General features: G+C 34.4%; 1 long non-coding RNA gene across 2 annotated transcripts in view; it reads left to right on the top strand.

The window, feature by feature from the left end:
• LOC111925622 (uncharacterized) overlaps positions 1-13856 on the top strand; it is a 42791-nt gene extending 28935 nt beyond the window's left edge. Inside the window, exon 5 of one of the 2 annotated variants that reach the window (XR_015289441.1) lies at positions 13744-13856. This is a non-coding gene — a long non-coding RNA (uncharacterized LOC111925622). Of the gene's footprint in view, positions 1-169; positions 4060-13743 lie in introns of those variants that run through there. The other variant, XR_015289440.1, reaches the window with a different exon arrangement.
• The last annotated feature ends 2886 nt before the right edge of the window (positions 13857-16742 follow it).

Here is a 16742-nt window from a genome sequence, read left to right as displayed (position 1 = left end):
TGGGTTAGGAGCAAATACTATTCACGTTTTCAAAAACCTTATAACTTTTTTTCCAAGTATTAGACAGACTTTTAATCTCAAAACAGATTTAACAATCCATAGCAGGAGAAAACAGATGTGACTAGTATTTGGTGCAAACTTTGACTCATGTTTCTCATGACTCCTTCAGTTGTGGTTGCCAGTGATCCCTACATTTGTGATATTGGTTTCATGCCAATTTTCAGTGTGTAGAGTTTCAGAAGCAAAGGGTTTTCAGAAGCCCATGGAGATTAAACCCATCATTCCACTACCCTACTCATTAGGTAAGCTATTCTTATGTTTTATTTTTCTCTTAGAAGACATTACAATACACTGCACAAGGACAGTACAAATTAAGTGAAACTAAGAAAAATGTTTCATACTTATAATTAGCTTACAAAGAACATAATTAACTTCATAAATATCAAAGGTCATTGTAGGTTTCTGCTGTTGTTGCTGTCATAAATTAGGAAACCTCTTCAAAGATAATTGAGAGAAAAACTGACATTTTTATTTACTTCATGCTATTTGTCTGAAAATGACTTAGATGTTCTAAATGGTTGGATTCTCGTTTTTTCCCCCGATAAGACGACAGGTATTTTCAAGCCACATCTTTTTAGAAAGGACAGTAAAAGAGATAAACTGCCTAAAGGATAGTCAGAATTTAGGGAAATTTAGGGAACTACAGTGCTGTAGTTTTCCCCTATGAAGTATAACTGTTCTGTTTTCCTACCCAGCTCAGCTTGTTATTGAAAGTTCTAGTCAGGCAAAAAAATTTCCAATTAATTAAAGAATTAACAAGTGTGAAATAAATAAACACTTAGTGTATTCATCTGAATAGTGTAAAATAACAAGAAAAAAAAAAGGCAATTATTTATGTTGAGTTATTTTATAATCTTATGCTTATGAAACCATTAAAGTCCAGGCTACAAAATTAAAAAATGGATTTCTTACTAAAAAAATGCATTATTATTTTACGTAATAGTTTCACTGTCTAGAAAAGAATAACATTTCCTTCAGGAAGCATGGAAATAGAAAACTTAGGGTAAAACAAAATTTATTGTATTATAAACGCACGATTCATCAAGATACAAAAATTTAAAAAAATCACTTTGCTCTCTATTTTTCTAAATTTAAAGATCCATCCATTAAAGTTCCATGTTATAAAATTTTTTGGTTGTTTTCTTACACAATGCATGATTTAAATCAAGTAGAGGTATTTACATAATTTGGGGCATTCTTTGAGTCACAGGTTTCTTAAGACAAATTGTGACCCTATCTGTGAAATATTACCTATCTGAGGTCTCTGCTTCCTCTAAGTTTCATATTTTAGATGTTATTTTAAGCCATGCTAAACACTGTCATCATCACTACAATATGAAACAGTGGAGTTTAGTCTTCTCCATTTATCTTCATTTTAGTTAACTGGAGATTTTCAACACCTCAGAAAGTCAAGGCAAGACATAATAAAAGAAAACTAAAAGAAATAATAAAAGAATGAAAATGAGTAGGAGGAGAGAAAAAAAGAATTCTAATTTTGCTGATGCTTCTTTCTTTTAAATTAATCACTTTAAAACATTTTGACAACCATGTATGAGTAGTTCTATTCTTTTGTAGAACAAACTTTATTAAAATTCATAATTTTTCTCTTCTGCATACAATTCCAAGCTTGTTAGCTATGTACAGTTACTAAATACAGTTAATAATCAAGTTATTAAATTAAAGGTGATTGAGTTTCTGAAGATTGGATTGTGGTTTTGATAATAACTTTTTTAATGCACAAACACATCCAGAGTTTTTAAGCAAGTTAGCTTCAGCCTTCACATTCTCATTCTCACATGAAGAGTACAATTTAGTGGCATATGACACAAGCATTACCATGCCATTTAAAAGCAGGTTTGGCGATATATTTTGCAGAGAAGAGCAATTACCACACCATTTTGTGAAAAATATCAGTTTCCTGATGTTTGAATGACTAAATGTTCTAAAATCAGCTGCAAGATTTTTCAAGCTGATACACAGAAAATAAGGCAAAGTTATCTGATATAGATCAGCAACAGACTCATCATATTTTTAAAATACATTTTTTCTATGCTATTTCATAAACAAATTTTTAAACCATGCTGGATAATTTTCACAATTTACCTATCTTTTAAACATGTTTATTGAAAATAAGCAATTGAAGATTGCACAAGGCTTTATATACAATGAATGCAACCATCATGATTTGCATGTCTTTATGTGATTCTTCTGAAGAGAGATCAGGAATTTAGAAAATTTCCTATTGCTGTACTATGTGTTGTTTTTTTTTACCAACTCTTCAGGAATTTCTCTTTGAAATATACATATCCAGCTAAATTAATCTATCCAAATAAAAAGGATACAGAGGACAACAAACTTCCTCTGCTGAAATTTAAAGAGCAAGGTGTACAGTCTAATTACTGCAAGAGAAAAACAGTGACTGAGTGGTAGCTCTAAATCATTCTTTAGGGGTCTTCCAAAGAACTGAATACCTGTCGCCCTGAGAATCGGGCCTTTTGATATTGTTTTCATAATTTCTAGCCACTTTCCCAGGAGAGTAACAATAAACATAGGTGTTTATACATTCCATTAAAACCTTTTGATGGATGTCTCTCACAACCAGTGCTATTGAGAAGGTGGTAACCTGACTGTCCAATCCCTGGTCGTTGTCAAAAACCTATAAATACTGAAAGGACAGAGTAAACATTCTTCTTCTTTCATCACACTTTGAGCTGTGTCTATGTGAATCATTTCATGTCCAACAGTGACAAATACCCACCCTTGATCCATGGCAATGTGCTAATGAACAGATGGCTGATATTGTTTTGTAGGGAAGCAAACACATCCCTTGTAATCTCTGCATAGCTGATGGAAGTTTGACACTTTCAAAAGGCTGGGAAGGAGGTGACATCATGGGTAATGGTAGCAAGTCTTTTAAATGTTGTTTTTTTCCTTACCTCTGCTGACATTATGGGATTTCAAAACAGTGGAGAAAAGTGAAATATTAAAAATTGAAAAGAAACTGGAGAAAGCAAATATTAATTATCACTAAGAAACTTTCATAGATCTCCTCATTGCTGTTAAGATTTCATGAAAGCTGCCAGGGAGATTAAAAAACCTCAAGTTTTTGCGTTTAGGAAAAATCTTTTATTAACAGAAAATGTTCATCAGCTGGCCACAAAACACTCTGGAAAAAGAGACAAAAGCATCCTATGTTTTATCTGCCACAAGAGCTCTTGATGATAAATTATATTATGGAAGTCTTTGCCAATATATGTCAAAATACCTCATTGCACTCTTTTTTTTTTTTTTTTTTTTGTCTTTCAAGAATCCCTGGCTTTGGATAAACAAAATTGTAGCAACACTGCCAGTCACCTGTCTTTCAGCAATCATATGTTTGCTTTTCATAGTTAGTGACACAGAGTAACATCTAAGGAAAGAAAAGTTGGGCTATATTTCTTTTTTTAAATCATAAACAAAATTCAATGTTTTCTATGTCAAGAAAACTAACTTTATCCTCTCCAACTGATTGCTGCTGTTCTGAGATGCTGCATACTCAAATTACAACACTTAATGCACAGCAAACAATAGAACGAGGAAACCATGCAACACTGGACTAAACTTAAATGAATGGAATAGCAACCCCACTTTTAATGTGATCTGCAATATAAGTTCCTTTTACTTTGGAAAAATATATATAAACACTACAAACCTTTAAAGGAATTCTGTTCTTCCTGTATAACCACTTAATACATGCCATTGAAACTTTTCAGGGATATTTATTAGGAAGTGATAAAAAATGTTAAAGATCCTCTAGTTTATAAGTACTGAAGCACTGGTTTGACAAAAGTAAGATTTCTTTAAGAATTTCCACTTTTGTGAATTGCTAAGGGATTTCATTTTAGATTGTCAAATACAAGTTGTTACCCAGTTTTTATCTTACCACACTAGTTTGTATCTTACCACACTAGTTTGTCTATGTAACTAAAACATATTTCTTATTTCTTGATTAAATTATGCTTGAAGGCTTATTCTTTGCTCTAAAAATACATTTTAAAATTAAAATATCTAAAGTAGTATTTTATTATAATTTGTATCTCATAATTAGATAATAAATTATAATAGTCAAAATCTGGAGAGTTGCAATGTTTTTCTATTTTGTTGTGATATTCTTCACTGTAACCACACAATAGACAAATAGTTACATGACATCTCATCTAGAATTTTTCAGAGGAATAAGGTTATTTAAAAAAGAACCACATTTTCATAATAGTTTGCCTGAAAATTTTATCTCTTCTGTCAATATTTAGAGGTCTGCATCTCTAGACATGTCCATATCAAATTTATAATGATAAATTATATACAAATTTTGTTCAATTGCTTCAAGATTCCTGGGCATACTGTTGCTTTTGTGTTCATGAAGATTATATTTCTTAATATACCCCCAATGAACAACACTTCAGGTTCTGCTGCAGACTTCACTGAGACATTTTGTGTAGCACAAGGTTGGAACTGCTTCCTGGTAAGCCAAATTAAGAAATAACCAAACTGAGGAGTAATCTGTTTCTGATCTTCCCACAATGCTCACTTGCCCTATTATCTGAGATGGAAGATAACAAAATCTTCACAACTCACACACCTTGAACATTAAAAAAGTCATCTACTCCCTTTACAATATTTTACTTTCTTCCTCCTAATTTCTCTCCAAATTACCCAGAAAGACTTCCATGTTGTCTTAAAGTCAACACTAAATAAGTATTTTATTATGCTTCACAGAGTAAGGAAGAACAGCTTGTTGTATTCACTTTCATTTTAGGTATGCTTACAAATAGCTTTTTGAAACTTTAGGAATTCCTAATTATGGGAAATGTTACTTGAAGATATCTGAACTCTAAATTTTTAAGTGTCAAAATTTACAGTTAAAATCTAAAACATTGGTTAAATATAATAGATACACGGCTACACCAATACATTGAATAGTGAAGTACACTGCATGTTTTTTTCTAGATCTATTTAAGTAGCAGAGGTCAAGGTGTTCTCATCAGCTTTTAATTAGTATTTCTTTGGAAACCTTGAGACTATTTCTTTGAGACTGGAAACTCTAGGCATGAGTCCAGAAAGACATGTTTTGCAAAGTGAAGGAGAGAAGAAATGTAGAAAAAGTCACAATTGTTTTGGTTAAAATCTGAAACAATTAATACAGGAGCAAACTCAAATGAAAACAAAGTAATATGCAGATCTGGGAATATTTTCCCCCTTTCCATGCCAAGCTGAAATCCTTCCCATGCTACTCTGGAAGGAGCATGCAACCATACATAAGGTGTTAGTTTTATGAATAGGGCACAAGGCATGATTATATACTTTATCTAGATGAAGGGAAAGGCAGAATTTGAGTCATATGTCAAATGGGTCTACAGTTGATAATGGAAAGAATTTGATCAAAAAATGAAAGAAACTTCAATGCATTTTATGTATTTTGGATTTTCTGTGCTTACACATTTCAGTCTAAAGACAATAATGATCTAACTACACTATCAGGTTTCACATATCAAGCGATCTCCTTTTCTATATTTAGATTTGAAGGGCTCATCTTAATGTTTCACTCCAGAAACCTCACAGGTCAGAAGATGCACTTGTAGTGTACACCCCAATAACCTGCAAACCTCCTAAAGACATGAAAAGGAAGTCATAAGCTTGCAAGAACAAAAAAGAAATGTGGAAGAGCAGGGAAATAAACAATAATATCAATAATCAGGAACTTTGAACATTTGAGAGATGGTATAGAAAAAGATTTGAAGGTAAAAACATTATTAAAGCAGACGCAAAACATTTAACACACATTGAAACTCTTCCCTCAAGTAATGAAAAAAAAAAAATTCTCCTCAAGCAGCAGAGGACAAACTCAATAAGAAATATCTCAAGAATTCTTCAGATGAGATCTTAAAAATTACCAGTGGAGCACTGCAAAGCAATGGCTGCATTAGCGTAGCATGAAAAAAACCAGGTAGTAGCTGTCTCATGCAAATTCCTGCCAGCTGCTTTTGGCTTGTTCTGCCTAAGAAGTCTATTTCTATCTAATACATAAATATATCTTTTAGAACAAGGAAAGTGGTAGGGAAAAAAAAAAGGCTTCTATGCATACTCTGTCATGGCTTTCTGCCTTTTTTTTTACCTCATTTTGAGTAACTGGTCTCTTCAACAAAAGTTTAGATTTGCTTTTGATGAATGTATCTTTTCATATTTTTTCCTAGACTTCATTAAAGACTAAGTAATGAGATAATTGAGAGTGCTGAGATAAAAATTAGCATAAAGAGTGTTTTTAAATAGTTATGTAGCACTACTTTCCAATCAGCTGTGCACAAATTCTTAATTTTCTTGCTATTTATCCTCAGCTCTTGTCAATCACAAAAAGTTTCTGATATATTTTTTATTCTTATACTGATTCTTATGATCTTTTTATCATCCCATCCTCACTTCTTAAAATACGAAGTCTGTAAAAGGGAAAAATCAAAAATGTCCAGATAGTCCAGTGTTCTTTATTCATCGCACCGAAAAAGTCAAAGCAGGAACAGCAGTATAAAATTCTTCTTGTTTCATAACAATTTGAAGTTACTAATAATTGTATTTTGTGAGTTCAGACCAACTTAATCTTGCCATCAGAAAAAAATGATCTTTGGTTTCTTAAGTGACCATAATTTAATTTTTGTTCTTGTATTACTAGTAAGCAATGTATTTTTGGAACATAAATTATCTGGTTTTGAGATCACAGTAGTTAAATTTATTTTTCTTTTCTTTGTGAGTTATCATATTGTAGTATATACTTTCTATCCAGTTGCTGTACATGTATTGTCACCAATACTAAATAAAATATTTTTCAAAGAGTAACTTCAGCTGTGACAATTGTTTTCAACATACTCATTGGAAACATTCAAACTGTAATCTTGAAGGATATTTTATATGTTCGCCTTCAGGACGAAAGTTTAGGGCTTTTTTTTAGTGGGGTAATTAGGATTAGAGGAACCTTGTGTATTATATTTTCTTTTTAACTCTGTGACTCCCATACATGGGCCAGAAGCCATCAAATGCTTTACAGCTGTGGGAAATGGAAAAAATAGAAACTTCCACAGACACTGAAGGGTTTGATTTGCAGCCTTGGAAAGAGCTTGGGTTAATGGAATGATAAAGGTACACAGACATTAAGTAGAAAAATTATAAACTTAAGTTCCCATACTTGCAAGTAAGAATACGCTTTAGGTAAAAAAGAAACTGTATTGAGTAAGATGGTGAAGGGTTTTAGGCTGTAATAGTGTGATTTCATAGGGTAAGTTACGAATCTAGAGGTTACAATAAGAAGCATGTGTGTATGTGAGCTAACAGTCTATTGGCTGAAAGACAGATGCAGTGTGACAAATTAGCAAAGATGATAGGTTATTAAGTAAAAACAAACTTCGTGTCAGCTGTCTATTGGAGCAAAATGTTATATATTGGTGTGTAACTGAGAAACTCGTGACTACCTTTGAGCTATGGCTGACTTGCTGCTCCTCAAAATCTCACACCTTTGAGACTGATGCCTTATCTGGTATATTTCAGCAATAAATCAAATTAATAGCACTGGTAATCCCATCCCTCATTATTTGAGGCCCAACATATAACTTTGATGTTTATTTTCAAATCTCACCAGACACGTGGTGCAAAGCTTAAGCATATACTACATGAGCACCACAATGATGACTGCACATCAAAATCAGAAAGAAATACCTTCTATCCCATCATTTAAGTAATGTTAATATCTTAATTTAACATTATAAAACTATGTGAATTTCATTTTTCATGTTTCAAATATTAATCTTGTTTTTTAAAAATCCAAGTTTCTGTTGGTTTTTTTGCCTTGAAAATGCCCAAGACAGATTTGTAATCATTCCTTTTAGCTAAAAATACCATTTAACTTGCTCTTATGCAATTTCTGCCTGTAGCTCAAAAGTTGATGTGAATTACAAGCCATCTCCACTATGTTTATACACTTGAAAAACATACATACTATTCTTTTGCTTTCTGTACACTTTCTGTGGGCTTTCAAGGACAATGGTCTCACACAGCTTCCTTCTCAGAATTTAACTCAAGACCCTCAAGACCCTTCAATAAAGAGTTTATGGCCAAGAACAAATGTCATGTAAAACACGATGTCTGTGTTTGTTACAAACAAGCACTAATCAAGTATATTAAAAATCATTAAATATATGTAGCTGAAGAAATGAAAATGCTGTTAGAATACTTACAGACTGGATAACGCATGTTTGTTCATATTTTCACCTTCCACTTCCACAGTGCATTAGCTTTGCATACTTTCTCTAGGTAGTACATGACATAGATGTGACTTTCTGATAGAAGATTATGGCTTTTACAGCAATGTAATCAGAAATCCAAATTATGAAATGTGAAATCTAATTTCTTAATCAAGCTCCATACATCATGTAAGTTATTTCAATCCTGCTTTACTTGTTTTGTTACTTTTCTTACTGGAGAATCTCCTAAGAACACAAACTGAGTTATAACAGCTCCCATTACAATGGAGACCTCTGATTTCTCCTGAATTCTCAAGGTACCAATGAACATTTCAGAAAATGATTGAATTTGGGACAGTAGATTGATTGTCAGAATTTCCACCGACATTAATTTGGACTTAAAAAATATTTAACTGTCTGTGTAGGTCCCTTTGAAACCTCATCTAGGCATGAAAAAACTCTGTATTATAAACCCATGATTCATCTTCCCTCCATCTGGATGTTCCGTCAGCACACAAAATTCTTCCATACCTTGACCACCAGATCTGTTCTCCCAGTGATGATGTATGAGGAAGACACAGAAACCAAGGCCATATTTCTCTCTAGATATGAGCTTTCATAAAAGCAGATGACCTGAAACACATACTTTGCTTATATACCATGAAGATTGTGGAAAATGAACAGAAAAGGATAGCATCAGAAAGAGAACAGGAACTGTATATTTTCTATAGGTTCATTTCACATCTATTTATTTCTATAGATTCCCCTGTAATTACAATCAGTGCAAACGCTTTCTAAAATGCAGGAAGGATTCCATTAGTTTCATTCTTATTCCCTCACCTCTTTCAGTTCATCAAGAGTTATCAGACATCCCAGAATCAACAAAAAATACTTGATCTGGAATGAGGAATTTAGGTCTCTTTCCTAAACTTCCTACAGTGAAACAAATCAAACCATGGCAAGATGCGTGCTTTTGCAGGAGTTTTGGCAGGCTATTTTAAGTCCCTAAAGCTGAAAACAGTGCGCTCCTTGAAAGGTTGGCTTGAAGGACAGTGAACCAGTTACAGCAGGAAAAATATTCATTCAAAAGACCTGGGGCACAAGCATTCTGGAATGGGGTTACAACCTTCACACCAAATCACACGCTGAATTACTTTGCTTGCAGTTTAACTGCATGCAACTCTGTTAGTAGCACATAAATGACAAAATGACTCAGCTGAAAGAAGGGTTGGAATTTAACATCTTTCTCCGACTTAGAAGGATTGCATATTGAGTGCCTAGAGATCTGATATCTTCTTTCTGACTCAGAAAATAAAAAGTCTTTTGTTGTATTTGTCATCTACTATCTGTAAATATTAAAGGCAAAGCTGACACATAGTCATAACTAAGTCAAACTTCAGAGTATATGGTCCCTCAAGAAATGTGTAAAGAATTTGATGATTTTATAGTACTTTAATTAAGCTATTATCTTAGATTTAAAAATTAAGTTTGGGAAATAACATGCAGACTTAAAATTCAATGCAAATGAGTTAAAAGAACCATTTAGAACCTTTAAAATTTTGAACTGTACAGTGGAAATTTATCTGGAAATCTAGAAGTCTTTTTGTTGTGGCCTGCTTTGGCCCTGATGCTCCAGAATGGAAAGAATATTAGAGGAAATGAGAGAAAACTGTGTTCTCTATTACACTGGCACTAGACAAGCCATGAAGACTAAGCCGAATAAGATTAATAATATAAAGAAATCCCATTAAGGATTTCTTTTTACATTAGAATCATAGTTACAGCTTTGTGTGAAGCACAGACATTAAGGTTTCATGAAAGCTAAAAAGGAGATTGATTGCAGCCTACATATTTTGTTTTAACACAGTAAGCCTTTTGTCAACATTTGCCAGTTATAATACACTGAGATTTGAATTACATAATAGCATATTCTGCTTTGTTCCAATTGTTGAAACAGAATGAAATCACTACGTTGATATTATTTCACATTCAGTAGTGTTTTAGAATGGAATTAATAAGCTTATATCCTAATTCATCAAAAATTGGAATTGGAGGGGAGAGAGAAGAGGAAGGGAGCAGAGACAAGGAAAACAAAACAGTTCACTGGTTTGAGCCTGAAGGCTTACATGCCTCATCACTCAAGGGAGTTATCTTGAGTGAGCAGCCAAAAAATTGCTTCCCTCTACATTATGCAGTTCTGACGCAGGGATCTGAAGACACCATGCCTGAGTAGCACAGATATCAGCCTTTTCTGCCATCTGCCCCACAGTGGGAATACCAGATGAAATCAGAACGGTTTACTAAGTGAGCATAGTGAAAGGCAGCTCCCTACAGCTGATTAACTGTGGAAAGATCTTTGAAGTTGTGTATTAGCCATTAAGCAGAAAGGCAAATAGACTGCACTTCTTACGCCAGAAAAATTAATAAATACAGTGAAAGTAGTTCCACAATAAAGTAAACTTCTTCCCTCTCATTATTTGATGAAAATTAGTTAAAAGTAAGAGTGATTAAAGGAGATTTAGAAATAATCATGGGAGTAATTTTTTGTTAATGAAAAATTATACAAATTCACCATGACATTTCTTTTCTTTGATGGAAAATAACTGATCCCTACCAAATCTAGAGACTCAAGTGCTCCTAAGCCTCAGGCCATATGCTGATTCAAGCTTTAGCTGATGAAAATCAGTAGAGTTAATCTAATCCTCATCATAGCAGAGTAAACCTTTTCAAACACAGGTGAGGCAGCTAGAAGATTAATATAATGCATAATTCTGCAGATTCTTCCAAATCAGGTGGAATTGTTTGGCATCAATCAGTATAGTTTGCAAGCAATTTCTACCAAATATGAAAGCAGTCAGCATTTAAAATTTAATAGTTGAGATCCTTGTGTCTCTGGCCTCTAGCACATTATGCAAGACCAATATGGATAGCAAAAGTGAATATTTAAAATCATGAATGTCTCAAAAGTCATAGAGTCATAGATATATGAGATGTAATAGGAAATGCTTTTAATTTGACATAGGAGTCCAGTTCAGATTTTCAATTTGCAGTATGAAATGTCTGAGTTTTAAAGCTGAAAGCCTGAACTAAAAGTGACTTTTCCAGCTGCAGCTTCTGAGAGGAAAAGGTGAGATGAGCTCTTCCTAGTAGTCTGAAACTGACACATTTAGCTAATAAACTCCTGAAGCAAGACTTCTTCAGGACTAGAAGACTCAAAATCTGAAGCTTATCACCTGCAAACCTACAAGTTATATTCACAGAAATTAAACTGACTGAATGTTGTTCTGAACTTCTTTTGTGTACTTACAGAAGTTACTTGCAATTCATATTAGCTTTACAGCAAACATTGGAGATTTCTTAACTATAAACTGTGAGAGAGCACAAGTAGAGAAAAAACACTTTTGTTTCATGAAAAATGGGAAAAACTTCATTACAAGACTCAAGTGATTTAGCATAAAAGCAGGTGGATAATACTGTCCAATTTCAGCTTCATGTTTAAAACCACCCAGAGAAATTTTCATTAAAGATCAATATTTTTTATTTTATAATCCTAATATTCAGTAACAGCCTAACACAAAAAAAATCTGGTGTTTTCACAAAAGTCAGATCAAGTTTTTCTAAAACTTTGAACAATAAATCTTTTAGTTAACCCTAAGGTTGATTTGAGGTATGGGAAAGCAAATGACAGAAACTTCCCAGAAAGCAAAATACTCCTTGTGAATTCTAAACTTGACTTTGAGAAGAACTCTGATTAACTGGAAACCAAAATAAGATCTAGAATTCATTCTTTCTCCCAGGAGATACACTTGTCCCTGATGTAGATGGGACAATTTAAATAACTCCACAATTTCCATTGACCTTTGTGACAGAGTCTTAGAATCACAGGTCATTTAATCTACCTCCCCTAACCATGGGTGAGTAGACCTGGTTCTACTACACCAGCTTCCTCAAAGCCTCATCCATTCTGGCCTTGAACACACAGGGAAGGAGCATCCAAATGTCTCTGGGCAGCCTCTTCCAGTGTCTCACAGACTCCACAATAAAGAATCTCTTTATTACATCTAATCCAAACCTACACTCTGTCAGTGTGAAAGTGTTGCTTCTTGTCCCAGCATTACTGGTCCTGGTGAAAATATTTTCTTTATTTTTACAAGCCCATTACAAATACTGAGAGGTCTCTCCAGTGTGGGAGCTCAGGACCTCTGACCAATGAACCAATATGATTTTGCAAGAGACATTTATTGTTTACATTTTATACTTATTTATACATTCCAAAACCACTGTTCATGCAAACACACATCTTTTCATTGGTGCCCCTTTCCTGTCCACGCACTCTGCATGCACCCCTTGTGGCACAGGATTGGTTACAGTCCAGGTGTTCAACCGCCCTCTGTTATCTGTTCTCTTATTTTTCAGCCTCTTCTTTCTTTTCTTTTCTTTTCTTTCTATTCTTACTTTTAGAACAGCTTGTGTCTCAGCAACCTTGAGAAATTCCAGAGGGTCTGATAAGAAACTAAATACTGTTTGGCTGGAGCACGTCATGGCCCAAGCTGTTCAGATGCATTACGACACTCCAGAGCCCTCTTTTCTCCAGACTGAATAATCACAGTTCATAGATTTTCCTCATAGGGAACGTGTTCCAGCCCTGAAAATATTTTTGTGGCCTCTGGACCCAATTCAATGGGTCCTTATATTTCCTGTGCTGGAGGCCTCCTAACTGGACTTAGTACTCCAGGTGGGGTCTTATAATGGCAGAGGGGCGGAATGACCTCCCTTGATCTGCTGGTCACTCCTCCTTTCACGTAGCACAGGGTATGATTGGCTTTCTGGGCTGTGAGCCCACACTGCTGGGTCATATTTCAGGTTTCGTCCACCAGTACCCCTGAATCCTCTGCAAAGCTGCTCTAAATCCAGTTTGTAATGACACTGGCAGTACAGGTGATTGCCTCAAATCAAATGCAGGAGCTTGCACTTGGTTTTGTTGAATGTCATGAGGCTGACATGGGGCCACTCCTCAAGCCTGTCAAGGTCCTTCTGGACAGTATCCCATCCCTCAGATATATCAACTGCACCACTCAGCCGTTTGCAAACCTGGCAAGGGTGTATTCAGTCCCACTCCGTCACTAATAAAGGCATTGAAGAATACCAGTACAGACATCTGAGGGACACCACTTGTTATTGTATATGGGAATTTAGGGGAATACACTGAATATGTTACTTTTTACTGATATAGAAGAGTCTGTGCTTCCCCTGACAGTGCTTATATACCTGGGACACATTTCCTATCTCACAACAATTCTGCACTTGCCTAGTTTCAAGTATAACCCAGGTACTTCATCTCAGAAAAATGGAATGGGTTAAAGTTTTACTTAATGCTGTAAATGCTTGTAGTGATAACATTATTTTTTATTATTGTTCTCAGACAGGAAAAATCCACAGACACACTTGCCTTCCTTGTAACTTCTGCAAGACTTCAAATGAAGCATGTAATATTCACTGAGACATTCCAAGAGCTCCCTGAAGTTCAAGCTTTCACATCTAATAACTCCAAAAGTTATAAAACCATTTGTAGTAAAGTTGTCTTGTTCTCCTGCTTTAATCAATTAACATCTCTTCTGTCATATGTGGAGAATCATGGGTACCTGATCAGTTTCTACTTTGACCAGCTAACTTCCTACACAAAATAATGTCAGGGACAACTACTAAAATGGTTCACAAATTACATCTGGGACACATTAATCTTGGAAAGCAAATCTCTGATATATTTTAATATTTAGCCTTAACAATTAATCAAGAACAAAGCAAAAACTATCCTCCTCCCAACAAGTATACAGAAATGTAAAAGTTCACTTGATAATGTTAATCTATTTTCTCTGCAATTGGCTTCTATCTAAAACCAAATCTATTTCAAAATCCAAAGCAGAAAAAGAATTTTACTCCTTCTATGAGAAGACAGCTCATGCAGTGATTCTAATTACACCTACAAATACTTTTATCTACACAATATGATGGCAGTAGTAGCTGCCTTTAACTCAAGGGCAAAAATGCTGACACAAAAGCATCTGTTTTCCCAGTAATAGAAAATGGGATGGGGAACAAAAATTAGATATTTAACACAGGCTATCTATAAGTTTTATGCCTTAATTAATATGTAGAAAATATGAACGAGTGGTCCTTTTAGTTCTGAATTTTAAAGTCAACACTTCTGATAGTTTATAGTAAACTGCTTGCTTGCATTGAAAAATAGATGTCACAGTATGCAGGTTTTCTACAGCTCTAGTAGGAAACCAGGAGGATGATGACAGGAAATTTTTCTTTGGCAGACAAGTTAATGAAACTTACATAGAAACTAACAGTAAAAGCTATTGCAGAAAAATAACAAAGAGAAAAAATGACAGAACAGAGAGAAAATGAGATATTCCCTATAATTCTCAGGCTATGAACTGTGACTTAGAAATCTTAGAAATCTGTATCTGAATCACAACTAGGTTAACTTCTAAAATCAAAACCTCTTATTTCTTTTGGGTCTCATCTATCTAAAGAACCTCTAGTTCACCCTGTTTACACTACAAAGGAGAAATATTATAGCTAATTAGCAGGGATACACAAGTTATAACATCAAAACAGCTGTGTATGGATGCAGCAGATCAGAAGATGTGCTTCTCTCTTCAAATGCTACTGCTTCTTTCCAAATCAATCAATTTAACAAATATATTTTCCCTTTCGCTACAATACAATACAATACCTTGCCTAGGTATTTTGAGGTAATTTATACAGTTTATGAAAAAGGCCTACTTCTACCATCTGAACAAGCCAGCAATTTCAGATGTAATGATCTCTAAAGTTTGGACTGAAATCATTAGAACAAGGAATAGTTGCTATTTTACAGATTGTTTCTTTGGTCATCTTAAGAGTTTGGCTTCTTTCTTGGTTTTGTTTTCCCTTCTGGTCACAAAGGAAAAAAAATATTTATGGACCAGACCAATTTTCCTGATCATTGGAAGTTCATTTGAAGTCTTCCCCAAGATATCTGGACCCTTCCTAAAAGAAGTCTAGAGGGTACACAGTCTTAGTTTATGTATTTCTGGTCTTTAAAAACCTGAAGCACGCTTCTGTAGATTAAAGCAACAAGCAAACATCACTGAACCAAGCCATAGTATTGCTGTATTTCTAGAAGATTTAAAAATGGAAACTGCAAGTGTTCTGCCTATCAAATACAGCAGATAAAGCCAACCATCGCCCCGCAAAAAAAATTTAAGAACAAAACCATATCATTTACTTCTCATTTGGCTTTTCACAATTAGTTTGTAGGCAAATGACTTGTAAGGCTTTTGTTGTACAACCATGAGTAGTATAAAAACCACTTTTAAGCAAAACATGCATGATTCTAAGAGTCAAAGCTTTAAAAAACACCAATAAAATCTCAAAAGTTCAGTTGAGGTTATTGGAATATGCAGTCCTGTGAAAAGCATGATAGGCTTCCAAATAGACTACAACTTGCTTTGCGAAGCAGCTTTTCACTTCCTCGAAATTGGCCTCAGGCACTGGGATCCCTTTCTCTTTAAAACTGCTGTTGCAATGTAATTTCAGTTCCCATTCTCCCTCCAAGACTATATGGAATAACCCACAACAATTTTCCAGGAACAAGCATGCAGACAGTGTTGTGCATGCATATGTGTGCACAGATATACACAGTGGCTCTGCTCAATAAACACAACAAAAAGGTAAAAGTTATTTATGTCACTTGCACTTGAATTCAGTCTATGCTCTAAGTTATAGAAGCAGTATGAAGTATGTGAAAAATTTTCAGTAATTTTTGCCATGTATTAAAAGGGTTTTGACATGTTTGTTCACTATTCTGGGAGGAGGGAGAATAAATAAAAGAAGGAGACGTGGCACTTCGAGGTCCTGCCACTGATAGCAATATTTCCATATTTTTTTTCTTAACTATTTTGTACATATTTCTGTATTTTTGTACAGAAAGCAGAGAAAGCCACTTAATTTGAGAGGCCAAGGTAAAAGTATTTTTCAATTCTTTATTGAAAAGCCTTAGAGTGTTAAATATATTCACATAGTATATAATAGCTATCTGTCAAGGACATACAATTCTGTAGCCAGAATAAAAATTAGCCTTGCAGAATTGTTTGAGGCCTGTAAACAAAGGAAAATAAATGTTTTATTGTGAAGTGCCCATACATTACATAAATGACAGCTAGATACAGTGACACTACAAGTCTGATCATTATAGGCTGGGACTGTCATATTAATTGGTGTAATAAGACATATTAGGACGTGTTTACATTAGCATTTTATAGGGTTTTTTTAAAAAAATAAATTTAATATCTCCTTTTTGTATACTTTATTTCATGCTGCAGAGTAGTCTAGAAGTGCTTGAACTCTGCTGCCCTATCCCTACAAGTA

The sequence above is a fragment of the Cyanistes caeruleus genome, chromosome 1 (genome assembly GCF_971803275.1).
Source record: "Cyanistes caeruleus chromosome 1, bCyaCae1.hap1.1, whole genome shotgun sequence".
Taxonomy (NCBI): Eukaryota; Metazoa; Chordata; class Aves; order Passeriformes; family Paridae; genus Cyanistes; species Cyanistes caeruleus.
Note: the sequence above shows the minus strand (reverse complement) of the source record. Positions and strands in the feature narration are given on the sequence as shown.